Here is a 14,182-nt window from a genome sequence, read left to right as displayed (position 1 = left end):
CAGGTGGATCTCTGTGAGTTCTAGGGTAGCCTGATCTACATAATGGACCTTGACTCACAAAAATATATATTTCCTTTATTAAAAAAAATAACAGTTTAGCTAGGCAGTGGTGGTTCATGCCTTTAATCCCAGTACTCAGGAGGCAGAGGCAGATGGATGTCTGTGAGTTCAAGGCTAGCCTGGTCTACAGAGTAAGTTCCAGGATAGCCAGGGTTATACAGAGAAACCCTGTCTTAAAAAATAAAACAAAATAACAAAACAAAAACAAGAAAACAAATAAGTTTAACTGTAGAAAGCATCTTTAATGTTTTCCTGATGTCATCCCTCAGCATCTAAGCAGCAACTCAGTATCTTGGGTTATATATTTTATTAGAAAGTTTGATTTTTAAGGTTGCTGTTTGAGTTGGTAGCTTAACTTTCACTTAAAAAATCATTTAATGAATGTTTTGGCTTGGAGTTAGGATAGTATTTCCAACAGTGTCTGAAATGGCCATGCACATGCGCCTACTGCTTTGTACTATGTATCTCTTTCTGTGAAGCAACATTCTCAGTGTTGATAAATATAAAATCTGAACATTGATCCACTCTGAGAAACATTGTACAGACTCTACAGCATGTGGTATCAAATAGCCAAGACTTAGTTCCCTTTTGGGGGATGGAGGAGGGGGTTGAGACAATGTCTCATGTAGCCCAGGCTGGCTTCATACTCACCCTATAGTTGAGGGTAGCCTTGAACTCTAGATCCTCCTGACTCTACCTCCCAACCACTGGGCTTGCCACCACACATGGCTCAAGATTTAATTCCTTATATAAAAATAAATAAGCATGTGTCTGTCTCACTAGTCTACTGATTTCCTTTCATCTTTAATAATGGTTAAAGCCTCATGTATACCAAAGACTTGTTTTAAAATAAATCTCTTTGTGATTTATTAATAGTAAATATTTATAAACCTATTCTATATTTCCACATACCTGGCATCATGAAAATATTTCTTGGGTCAAAGGATTTGCCCAAGGGAAATTTTTAGAAGTCCTGCTCTAGATACTCAAGACTCAGTGACGCCAAATGTTGATCTCTTTTATGGGTTTATTTATACATTTTGTTGTCTAATCCTCTAAGATGTTCAAGTCATTGCTTAGTGGTCCTGAGTGAGACAAATGGTACTTATTATTTTATAGTAACAGGCAGTTTTTTAGTATCTAATACAGTCGAACTGAAGCAGCGTGGCACCGGGCTGTAAGACAGTTGGAGACTGGCTAATATCCCTCACTGAACTCCCACTCATAAAAAGCGGCACATTGCACTTCTTATTAGCTGAGGAAAGAGAAGTTCCAAAAGGAAGGAAAGAGGTCTGAGAAAAAAAAAAGCAGGGGAAACAGTAGATATGGCAGAAGGGAGGGAAAGGACCATTTTTAGCATCCCGAGATGTTTGTAGCATCCCCGAGATGTTTTTACAATGTCTACTTGAACTGTGGTGGTAAATGAATGTTCCCGGCCAAGGGATTTCTGAATCGCTACTTTTACTCTGGAAATTCCACCAGGACATGAGTGCAAGAGAGCAGGAGCCAGTGACCACCACCAGAAGTTGCCCAGTCAGGCAGTGATGGGTAGCACGTGCCTTCCCTCTGGCTAACTATGCCGGCTGGTTGTTTCATTGATCTAATTAATTTGACCCTTCATGTTTTAGTATCAAATTTTCTTACCCTACTTAATTAAGGGTCAGCAGAATTTTATTAATATTCATTTTAACTAATATGCCTTCCAGGGACTTACGTTTTACTGAAAGTACCTGTCGAGTTAGCTGAAAAGCATCATGCAGTGTTAATGAAGTCCATAAAGACAGGCATGAACAGAATGAACCACACCGAAGGAACAACGGGGTCATTTGTTCTTTTTCCTTCTTTTTTTTTTCAGAAAACTAGAAATGATCACACTAACTGCAAATACCCAAACAAGTTTGTCAGGGATACTGCAGTATAGATATTTGCTAGACCAGAAAATGACTATATTAAAAGAAATGCATCAGCCACCTTCCCCTACTGTGGCACTAGATTCTTTCATTGACTATATTCAGCATTGTATTATAGCATTGTACTTACTCTTCCTATTGTTCTTGAGTTAAAGTTAGGGCTGGAGGTAGTCTATTCTTAAGCTAAGTTAATTATCTCCTAAGTAGGTATAAACACTACTCCACCTGACAAGCCAATGGGGAAAGAGGCTGGCTAGCTTAGGGACATTATGAAAATCATTAAACTTAAGACTAACACACAGGAGAAAAAAGTTCCCTTTGGGACCAAAGCCATTCTGTTTCCAAGAACAGAGGAAACGGCAGCATGGAGAATCATAATGTTAAGAGATGTAGTGTTCTGAAAGGCAGCTGGAGAGGACTCAGAGGGGCCAACCAAGCTGACGTCTGTGATGTCATCTTGATTGAGCTGATTGATGCCCAGACCTGGGTGTGTCTACAAAGGTTTTCTGGGAAGAGTTTAGCATTTGAGTCAACAGACAGGGTAAATCTGTTGGGTAAAAACAGACTGGGAAGATCTGCCTTTCCCAGTGCAGGGGGCATCATCTAATCCCCAAGGCCTGGGTAGAAAAAAAAGAGAGAAAGAAGAGGTGAGTTCCTTCCCTCTCTTACCCTCAGATACCCATCTTATCAGGGCAGTCTTCTAGGCCCTAGTAGCTACACTCCACCCCACCCCACCCCATCCCACCCCATCCTATCCCACCCCACCCTATCCTACCCATCCCACCCCATAATACCCCATCTCACCTATCACACCCCATCACACCCCATCACAACCCATCATACCCCATCACACCCCATCACACCCATCACACCCCTTCCCACCCATCACACCCCATCACACTCCAACCCACCCATCACACCCCAACCCACCCATCACACCTCATCACACCCCAACCCACCCATCACACCCCATCTCACCCCAACCCACCCATCACACCCCATCACACCCCAACCCACCCATCACACCTCATCACACCCCTTCACACCCCTCTTCAGCACCCCAGCTCTGCTCTCAGGCCCTCAGCCACAGACTAGGCATTATACAATCAACTCCTACAGTGCTCAGATCTTTGGGCTTGAACTAGAGAACTCTGCCAGGTTTCTGTCCTTTATCATCTCCTGAGCCAATTGTGCTTCCTGTAATAAGCCACCTCCTATTTATCTATCTGCCTGTCTACCTAGCTATCCAATACCTGTTTGCTTATCAACCTATCCTATGCGATTCTCCCTCTATCTCGTCTCCCAGTGTGCTTCAGCAATCAACAAAACAGAAGCCAACCGATTTTGTTATCAGGAAATTTCCAAGTCCAGGAATGGTTTACAACAGGCTCTCCAAAATGAAATTTAAAAGCATCAATTTCAAGTGAGAAACATGAAAGGAACAGGGTTATGCATAAACCAGGAGACATATCTGCCAGGGCCCTCTATCTTAAAAGGTTGGATCTAATTATACAGGGAGACATAAAGGTGACAGAGATGGTGGGAATGACCTGCAGAGACACATTACCCAAGCCAAGGGAGGAGGTCTAAAGGGGGACATTGGTGTCTCTCTAAATAGAAATGACTTAATGTGGCAATGAGTTGGGAGCCTTTCTCCTGTCTCTGTGACACTGGGGGTCTTGGTCTTTTGTGCTCTTCCACATTTGACAATGACGGCAAGTCTGCTCCTTTTATCCAAGAGCTCCTCAGACCGGTTCCAGTTTAACCTTATGCACATGTGAAGATGCAAATCTCCACCCCCACCTCGGAGAAGACATCTTACTTATACAATCCTCTCGTTTCAAGACCTAGATAGATGACTCGGTGGTTAAGAACACTTGCAGCTCTTGCAGAGGGACCAGGTTCAGTTTGCAGCACTTACAGGAGATTCACAACCATCTGTGACTCCTCTAACATCACCTTCTGATCTCTGCAGGTACCAGGCTTGCACATGATGCATATATATGCATGCAAACAAAACACTCTTACACATGAAATAAGTATGAATAAAATAAGATGAGGTTAAGAACCTATTTCCACGAATGCCTGGTTTGCAACTCCATTGTGAGATCTTTTCTCCCTTCCCTGTTTTTTGTTTGTGTGTTTATTTGTTTGTTTTGTTTTGTTTGTGAGGAGAAAGTGAAGTAGGTTTCGAAGATATTCGCTTAGACCTCCTGTTTCTGCTTCCACCTCTCAAGGCAGGTACCACATAGTGGGGAGCGCACATTTACAGTTCAAGTGGGTCTAGACTGAAATCCTGGTTCTCACCCTTCTTAGCATAATGACTTTGCATAAGTAAATTGATAGGTTTACTCCAGAGCCGGGGATACAGATCGGTGGTTGAGAGATTATCTGGCACATGAAAGATCCAGCATCCAAAAATATAATAATCTAAAAATTGTGTCTGTGTGTGTGTGTATGTGTACGTGTGTGTGCAGGTGTGTACTCCCATCTGTGAAATGGAGTCAAATGAGATACTTTATAGATCTTGCAGGATGTGCATAAAGGTACCAGCCATACTGTAGTACTTAGTAAGTGCTATGTTTTCATCATGTCCCCGCTCACACAACTACCACCTATGTCCCTTAACTGTAACTGTCTACTGAGAACTAGACTGTCAGTCCCCGACAGCACGAGATAGATAGTAGCCCACCTTTCTGCTTTATAATTTAATCAATAAATTGTGCTTTTTAAAACAGAATTATTTTTGGTCAGGTTACCAATCATGGACAGCGGATGATGCACTCACAGAGCTGTGCTGGTCTCTCTGGTCCGGTAACTGAGAGCCGCTTCCCGAATTCATTCAGGAGCCCTTCTCACGCTTCAGGGGGAGTCCGGGAAAGGAAACTGCCTTCAAGAGAGAAACCACCACATTTCCTCCTTCCCACCTTTCTTCTCCTGCCAGTCTCAGGTGACAGTCATTCCCTCTCTGTTTCTGGGCTCTATTTTGGTAGATTCCACATCATAAGCAAGTTCGTGTAATGCTTGTCTTTTTGTGCTTGATTTATTTTCATTGGGACAATGGCTTCCAGCTTGTGACCTGTGTTGTAATAATTGATGGGTTATCACCCCACATAAGGCTTACTAGTGTTCTGTTGTGTCTATATTTTATCTTCCTTTTTGGTTGTTTTGTTTTTGAGACTGTGTCTCGCAATGTTGTCCAAGATGGTGCTGAACTCAATGGGTGGAAGTTACTTTCCACTTCTGCCTCCTGTTTAGCTGGGGCTACAGATGTGCACATCCATGCTCAACTCATTCTACATCTTCTTCATTATCCACTCATCCACTGATGGACATTCAGGTTGTTTCTATATCTAGACTATGACCAAAAAGTAGAAACTTTAACAAAGATGGGAGTAAGTTTCAAGATCTATTGCACAATAACTTGAGTACAGTCAATAGTACTGTATGGTATTGGCCATCTCAAAATAACTATAAGAGTAGACTTCAAGTGGTGCAGCAGGAAAAGTAATAGAGAAGTAGATGAAAACGCTAATTGGATCAATTTAATAATGGCATAGTGTACAGACACATCAAAAAATAATGTCATACTCTATAAAGATATGTAGTGATGGTTTGTCAATCAAGAAGTAATACTGAGCAATATTTGAAGTAACTAATTTTAAAGAGTGGGAAAATACAGGCAGAAACAGTATCCTGGATTTACATAGAAGCAAACGTGTGTCTACTCAGAGACTAACCCAAATCCATACATGGATGGTATATGGCATTATTCGGTCTTTAGTGACCACTTTACATGTACAGAACAGCCGTCATATTACAACACACACAGCAGACAAGACTCACTTTATGGACATTTAGAACTCTTCTATTTTCTAAAGAGACCGTGATTTATGTGTGTATATTATTTCTTGAGGACAGGGACCATGTTTAACTCTTTGGCATTTGTATTTTAGACCAAATGCATGTATAGAAAGAAAGCACTCAATAAATATTTATTGAAGGAAAAAAGATATGGCATTTATACAGTCATCACTAATAAAATATTTTAATAACTCTAAAAGTTTTAGCTGGAAAATTAATCTAATGTCAAAACAAACATCATGACATTTTCCAAAGCCCAAAGCAAATATTGTTTTGAATAACCCAGGCAACTACTTCACAGATAACCAGAAAAGGGCCATACAGATCTCTAAACCTCCCTGCTAATCTTCATCTTATTTAGGAAATCAGCAAAATATTTTCTTCCTGACTCCATGTTGCCAGATTTACTTAGACAATTGTTGTGCCATAAGTTCTGGTTTCAGGACATAGAGAAATCAGGCTAGAACTTCCTGCTGAGTAGCTTTCATAATGGCTAAAGATGCTATGCAGGCTCGGGGGGAGGGGGAGAGCAATGACGCTACTCTACCAATCTTCCAGGCAAGATGTGCCCACTGGTGTAATAGTGGCATAGTTGTTATGGGTATAACCAATCACTTCTGATTGGACTTCAAATCTACTCCACAGCTGGAAATCTATGTCCACTATGTAACCCTGTTCAACATCCCATGGCTGGGAAGTTCATAGGCCCTATGGAGGGTGGGGAGTTATTACTAATAAATGGATTTATTACTATTGTTTTGCTAAATGGATATGTGCTCATCAAATCATCTTCTAGATATTTGTGTTTTATGCCTATGGATTATTTCTGATGACAGCTTTGGTCAAAAGGACCTTTTTTTTTTTTTTTTTTAATAGTAGGTGGCAGCAAGTGACTATAGAATGCTCAGCTCTACAGAGAACATTTCTATCACATACCCCACTCCAAAGCTCAGGGAACATCACAAAAGATGAGGTGGAAGACAGTTGAGTAGAGTACTATGGAACACTGTCTTCCAGCATGACATGGCCGGTGCACTCAGGAGCTCACGGCAACTGTAATTACGTGCACAACATTGGTTCTCTCAGCATTCCATTTTGGAAGGAGGGGTGCTCATAAGGCTGCACCCCTCCCTGAGGATCTACAAGCAATTAATGGTTTCTGGAGGAAGAAAAGTCATTTTCTTCAGTGCACCTAGTAAGTCTCCTATGATCCTGAAAATAACCCCTTATCTATGCTTCTATAAGCAAGCCAATTAAACTCATTGGGCCACCGAGGAGAAAAAAGACGTGAAAGTATAGAACGGAGAAGTTGGAAGGATCAGTGGAGTCAGAGTGGGGTAAGAGAGTAACCGGAACTGAGTGTGATCGAAATGCATTATGTATAGGTATGAAAAGTCATAACAAAGCCATTGTCACAATTAATTCATTTATGATCATTAAAGTTGTTAACCATAATTGTTTCTCCAGATTAATTTTCTCACATTTTTAGAATTAACAGCATACTCTCCTTATTCTAATGATTTTATTAATAATAATTCTCACAGACATTTTCTTTCTTTTTTATTTTTTTTCTTCTTCAAATTTTCTCATCAGAGTCTATAAAAATAAGTAGTCAGAGATACACAATATAAACCCTAAGACGGGCTCTATTTTTGGCCTTACTCTGGACTCACTGCAGCTGTGCCCAAGGCATCTAAGAAGGTCAAATAACATGTCAAACACCGTCTATAACCTGTCCTGTCAGGCAATACCAAAGGTTCCTTTGATTAACTTTTATTTTAAACACAATTAGTGTGTGAGTATAGAGCCTTTCCTTTGCAACCTTTGTGCAGGACACAGAATCTGTCTCTTTTGTCTTTTTCTACACCTGGAAAGAAAATTGTGTCTTTCTAGGTTGCTATGCAATAAAAGATAAACCATACAGGACCTCTGCCGGAACAGCACCACACATGTGCCTTAAAAGAAGGTTTGCTCTGAACTGTACTGAACATCTTGTGTACCGATCAGGGCTCCTTTAGCCAGGTTTTAAGCATCTGCACCTAGGGTTGTTGTGGGTTGCCCTGGTGCTGTTTATATTCTGATNTTAATTCTGCTTCCTCAAGAGGGGCTGCCCCATGAGGAGTGGATCACATACTCGGGTGATTTCATGTGAACCTTCTCCCCATTTTAACTGGTCAAGTAAAGGCCAGAGTCTATGATTAGGCAGTGGAAGGGAAAGGTGGGGCTGGAGGTTTTAGAGAGTGGGGGAGGAGTAGGGAACAGGAAAGGAAGGAGAATGGAGGAAGGAAGATGGAGCAGAACCACATGGCCTGGAGAAGCTACAAGTAGATGGGGAAGAAATTAGTACAGTGATAGATCTGCCTAAGCTAGGCATACAGCTTATAAACACAATAACTAAGTTGTATATTTTTTATACAGGCTTATTAGGGTAAGAAATTACCAAAATACAGAGTCCATCAGTTGTCCAAACAACAAATACAGATTCATTTTAGTACAAAGTGAAATGAAAAACTAATTCTCCTACCAGGCATTCATCGTGGCCTTACAGATTCTTTTGGCTAATCCAGGCCACAGTGACACAGGTCAGAAGGACTGGACTTCCTTGGGTAGCTGACTACGTGCCAAGACTGTTCTGATAGTCTCTGCACTTGTTGGCTATGTGGCCCATGCAGGTACCTCAGGGGGCTGTTATTGAACTACCTTCTTTAACTTATTTAAATTTTAAGAATTTATTTTTACGATTTGTGTGTGTTTATGTATGTGCACATGCATGTACAAGTGCCCACAGAGATCACAAGAGGGTATCTTAGCTAATTTGCTTACTGCTGTGAAGAGACACCATGGTCAAGGATACTTGCATAAGAAAGGGTTTATTGGGGGCTTACAGTGTCAGAGAGTGAGCCCAGGATCATCATGATGGGAGCGTGGCAGCAGACACCTTGGCATGCCACTGGGGCAGCAGCTATGAGCTTACATCATGAACTTCAAGCATGAGACAGAGAGAGCCAACTGGGGATTCTGTGGGTTTTTGAAACTTGTAGTCCCACCCCCGAGACACACCTCCCTCAACTAGGCCACACCTCCTAATACTTCTCAAACAGTTTCACTAACTGGAAACCAAGTATCCACCTCCTCACTGAAACCACTACAGAGGGTGTCGGTCCCCTGGAGCTAGCATTACAAGCATCCTTAGCACATGGGTACTGGGATCTAAACTCCAGTCCTCAGGACGAAGCAGCAAGCCTTCTTAACCGCTGCTCTGTCTTCCCAGCCCCTGGTTTAAATGCGATGCTTCGGATTGAATCCCAAGCCCTGTGCATGGTATGCACAGTCTTTACTACCAAGCTCTCTCTCCAGACCCTAAACTCTATTTTATATAGAAAGGAACTAAGGCACATGAACCCCATCAGTTTCCCTGAGATCATAGAGCAAGGATGGCAAAGTGCAGAGGTGAAACACCTGGCTTTGCATTATCCTCACTGCTTTTTTTAAAAGTCTTTCTGGGGCCGGAGAGATGACGCAGCAGCTGGGAGCATTCGCTCCTTTTGCAGAGGACTCAGATTTGGCTCCCAGCACCCACATGAAGCCTTCACAACCATCTCTAGCTCCAGTTCCAGGGGAACCCCTCTTCTGACCTCCACAGACACCGGGATGCACTTGGTACACATTTATACATGCAGGCAAAACACTCATATATAAAATAATTTTTAATTATAAATACTTGGGGTAGGTGAATGCGTTCACATGCACTCACATACATGTGAGGTACACATGAGCGTAGGCATGTACGTGATACAGTACTCACCTGGAAGTCAGAGAAGGCCAGTTCAGGCAGCAGTCCTCAGCTTCCACATTGTCTAAGGCAGGCTCTCTCCTTCAGTGCTGCCTACACTGGGTTCGCTCCTTTGCAAACTCCCAAGGATTCTGTTCCCGCCTCCCATCTTGACTCCGGAGCACTGTAATTACAGACTTCTATGTCCAGCTTCACATCTCTACCCTTCCAAAGTGTGCTCTTTACCCACTAAGCCATCCCCCCAGCCCCTACCCTCACTGTATGCTGGCAAAGTGGCTGTCACCGAGTAAAAGCCAGTCTGTGGGCCAAGTTCTTTACATAGATTATTTCATTAAGTCCCCGTAACAGTCACTCCCCACCCCAAATGTCAAAAACTAAGCTTTAGAAGAATTAGCAAAATTCCCTGTAGATAGAAAGTGGGTTCCGAGCCTGCTGACAGAGCCCAGGTATACAGAAAATACTAAGGCATGGTGGGAAGCCAAGCACACGCTCTGCAGTCTCCCTAGCAGACTTTCATCTGAAGGATATGAAAATGCAGCTGCCCGGTCTAGGACAGAAGTTCCCCAGGACTCTCCACTCTGCTGGACTTTACAATAGGCCAAGGGAAGAATGGACCCTTGCCCAGGAACTTGAAGTCTCTGTTGGTTCAGCTATCCTATCAGATGGTGCTCAGGAAAGGGTTTTGGTGCGCAGGCTTAGCAGGGACAGCTAGCAGCAGAGGAGACTTCCTCAGTGCTAGAACCCACAGTAGCAGGGACTTCCTGCAGGCAGGTCAGTCTGGGATTGGCAGGCTTGGGACTCAAATTCACACAATCTCAGGGGTAACTCTTAGAATCGATTCTGAACAATGCTAACTGACACCCACTACGATTTCTTCTGCTCTAGTCACCCCTGGAACAGGCAGGGGCACAGCAGGGCTCTGCAGGCCCGGCAGAAATGCAAGCAGGTCTGGGAGGGGTCGAGGGGAGGAATGTAGCTGAGAAGAGTGTTTGGATTTGGTCATTTGGGACTGAGACCAACAGATGGTAGGACAAAGATTCCGGTCATGTGAGAGGCTTTTGAGGAAGGAGGAGGAGGGAAAAGGAGGAGGAAGAGGAGGAGGACGATGACGATGACAACGACGATGACGACCACCACCACCACCACCAACAACAACAACAGCAACAGCAACAACCATCCCTGAGGGTCACCTAACCCCACCAGGCTAGTGAGAAGGACATTAGAAGACCAGAATAATTGTGGCCACCGAATAAAGAGTTACGCACGCACACCCCATCTTCCTGCCTGCCATTCCCTGTCCCTTCAGCTCCACACCCATCATTCTAGTGTGACAGAGTTCCCCTGATGCTCTCAGGCTCTAAAGCCGGAACAGCAGCACCCCCTAGTGGTCCAGGCTCACCACTGGTCCAGGCTGATCCTTGCTGAATTACCCAGGCAGGAGGTAAGGGCATGGTGAAATGGAGTTCCTTAGAATTTCTGGCTGTTCAATGGCTTCTGTAAATGACATCGTCTCACTCCCGCTACCTTTCCAGCCCGTTTTACCCACAGATAAGATATATAGCTACCTACAATGCTCCAATGTGACCTGTTGGGTTTTATTTAAGATAGATTTATTTTTATGTTATGTGTGTGAGTGCTTCGCCTGCATGTCAGGGCACTGGGGGCATACCCGAGGCTTATGGAGGCCAGAAGACAGCACTGAATCCCCTGTAACTAGAGATGCAGATGACTGCAACCATGTGGGACTAGGAACCAAGCCCAGGTCCTCTGCAAGAGCAGCCAGTGCCCTTCAGAGCTGACCTCTCTCCAGCCCACTGCAATGCATTTTGATGGTACATTGTCCCTGGGGAGGGCAGATATTTTTTTCATGATTTAGTAAATCAGTAGATCTGGGCTGAAGATCTACTTTTGGGGCCATTCTGCCATGTTGAAGCAGGCTGGTTTTCATTCATTTTAAACCCAAATCAATCAATCAATCAATCAACCTCTTAAATCAGGAAACATCACATGTGCACCTCTAATGAATAATTAATTTGGCAGAAGAGAGAAAAGACCAGAAAAATCACACCCAGCCATCGGGTGGATAGAGAAGTTGGGGAGTTAACAGTGAGACCAGGTAAAGGTCCAGGCTTTCTCAAGAGCCAAGATAGATAAAGGAAGCCCCATGGTCAAGCCAGGGCTAATACCCACCAAGCTCTCCCTGTGTTTGTGCAGGCAAATCGTCATAGTCGTTGTGTCTGGACTCCTGAAGCTTCCCCAGCAAGTTCGCCCTCCCCACAGTTCCTCCCCTGCCTCTGTTAAGAGAAAGTCAGAAGCAGGTGGATTTGGGAGGATGGTGTGGGCACAGACACAGCCCTGACATCTGAGGGTAGGGCCTGAAGTCTAGACCTATCCTGGCCACGGCAGGGAGTGAGCGGGCAAAAGGGAGCTAGGAGCCAGCCCGTTTCCATAGATACCAATTTCACTTGCATTTTATGACAGCTGTGCTAGGCTGCCTGGAGAGGCATTGTTTAGACGCCTGGGGGACTGGCTTGGAAGGAAAATGCAGTAAGAGCGATTTCTCATAAAGCCTTGTACTTTCCCTCGCTAAGGGGCAGCCCTGGTAGGACCATTGCCTTTAGGTATGTGAGCAGCTAGAGATGTCAACCTCAGACACCATGAAGGTCAGCCAAAATGACCCTTAGAAAGGGTCAAAGCAAGCCATTGTTAGGACCACTCAACCCTGAGTCCAGTGTGAGAGTCTCACTGGGACTTATGTGAAGGATCTCACCCTGGTCTCCTGCAGGACCTAGAAGAAAACCTTGGAAAACTTCCCCTGTGCCCCAGTTCAAGCCAATGACTGACTCCTCAGAACCTGCAGTGTTATCGCTAGCTTTTCCATCTTGGCTCCTACGTCTCACCTACCCAGAAGGCCCATCTCCACTCACCACTCAGCTGCCTACCGCACACATCACCAGGGTCTCTCCTTTGCTAGGGCTTCATAAACTAGATTGGGCAAGATGCATCTCCTGTGCTCAGCAATCTCAGACACTCGTGGGAGAGTCAGGCACATAAATGAACTATTGAGAACTAGAGAACTGTAAGGTCAGAGGAGACTTTCAAGGGAAACTAAAGCTTCAATGAGGCCTCAAGAGATGAGTCAGAATTCAATGTAGAGGCATCGCATAGGCAGAGGCTTGGAGGTAAGAAGGAGAGGGTAATGGGAATTGGAACCCTAACCGGGATCACAGATGCTGAGAGTTGAGAACTAAGACATCAGTGGCAAGAGATGGGCAGGAGTAAGAGATGAACAACACCCCCAACCCCTGTGCACCATGCTACAAACCCAAGCCGCCCCTGCCCCCCCCACGCTGCCCTCTCCTCCTCCCCTCTCTCCTTCCCCCTTCCTCCTCCTCCTCTTCCTCCTCTTTTTCCTCCTGCCCTTCCTGGTGCCTTGCAGCAGGTCCACGAGTGACTCATTGATAGCAAGTCACAGAGAGGTTTAAGTACAGGAAGGGCATGACTAGGTTTTCATTTCAAAAAGACTGTTTTGATTTCCAGACCCAACTTCCACTCATTCCCCAGCACAGTCTATTTAACCTAAGACAAGTTCTGACCACAATAAAGTTTACATCAAAAAGTAAAAACTCTACAGGGAGTATCAGGGCGCTTCCCTGGCACGTGTGAGACCCTGGGTTGATCCCCAACACCACACCAGAAAAAAACAACACAAACAAACAAGCAAGCAAACAAACAAAAAGTAGGAAAAAGGCAAGTTCTTTGAAACTGTTAAACTTCATGCAGAGTCCTGACTTCAGTCGTTTATCCTCTGGCTGTGTTGATGGTGCCATCTAGTGGGAGAACTGTAGATCGCCCTCAAGCTTGCTTCTGAAGAATTATCTAACAGCTTGTATTATTATCTTATTAAATCCCCCCAAACAACTCAGTGATGGAATGTGTCACTGTTATTTCCATATTAAAGGCTAGGATCCCAAGGAATAGTAACTTTGCGTGGAGTCTCCCGGGGCTTAGGGACTGCAGTTGGGGATTCCCTCTTGACTGCTGTTATTCCCTCTTCAAAGGGGAGGGAACTGAAGTCCTTCATGATTGACAGACTCACTAAATTGCACCATAGACAACGAAGTTTTCCTGCCTCCATTTTCACATTTTCCCCAGGAAAAGGATGTCACATTCAATATGTTTATTTGAGGCAAAATAAAATGAAATGGCAAAGGAAAAAGACTCTTTCTCCCTTTCTTTTCTTTTTAATTCCCTGACGGCAGTTTTATTTGCCATGAATGTCAGCCAAGGTGCAGCTGTAGGCCAGACTTGCGTAATTATAGGAAGAACAATTGCAACCAGAATATGCAAAGTGTGGGGACCCACGAGCCCGACTCCAGGGGTTAAATGGGTTTTATTTCTACAAACTATGTAGCTGGTTTTTGCATAACAAAGTTTCCCAGGATCAGAGGGGGATGTTGGGGTTCAGGTTATGAGTCTGAAGTAAAATATGAGATAACAGAGCACCCCAGCCTTTGCTCCTGTCTGAAGGCTCAGGGGCAGCCTCTGGCAGCTG

The sequence above is a fragment of the Mus pahari genome, chromosome 4, assembly GCF_900095145.1.
Source record: "Mus pahari chromosome 4, PAHARI_EIJ_v1.1, whole genome shotgun sequence".
Taxonomy (NCBI): Eukaryota; Metazoa; Chordata; class Mammalia; order Rodentia; family Muridae; genus Mus; species Mus pahari.
The sequence above is the reverse complement of the archived record's forward strand: the minus strand, read 5'-3'. Positions refer to the sequence as shown.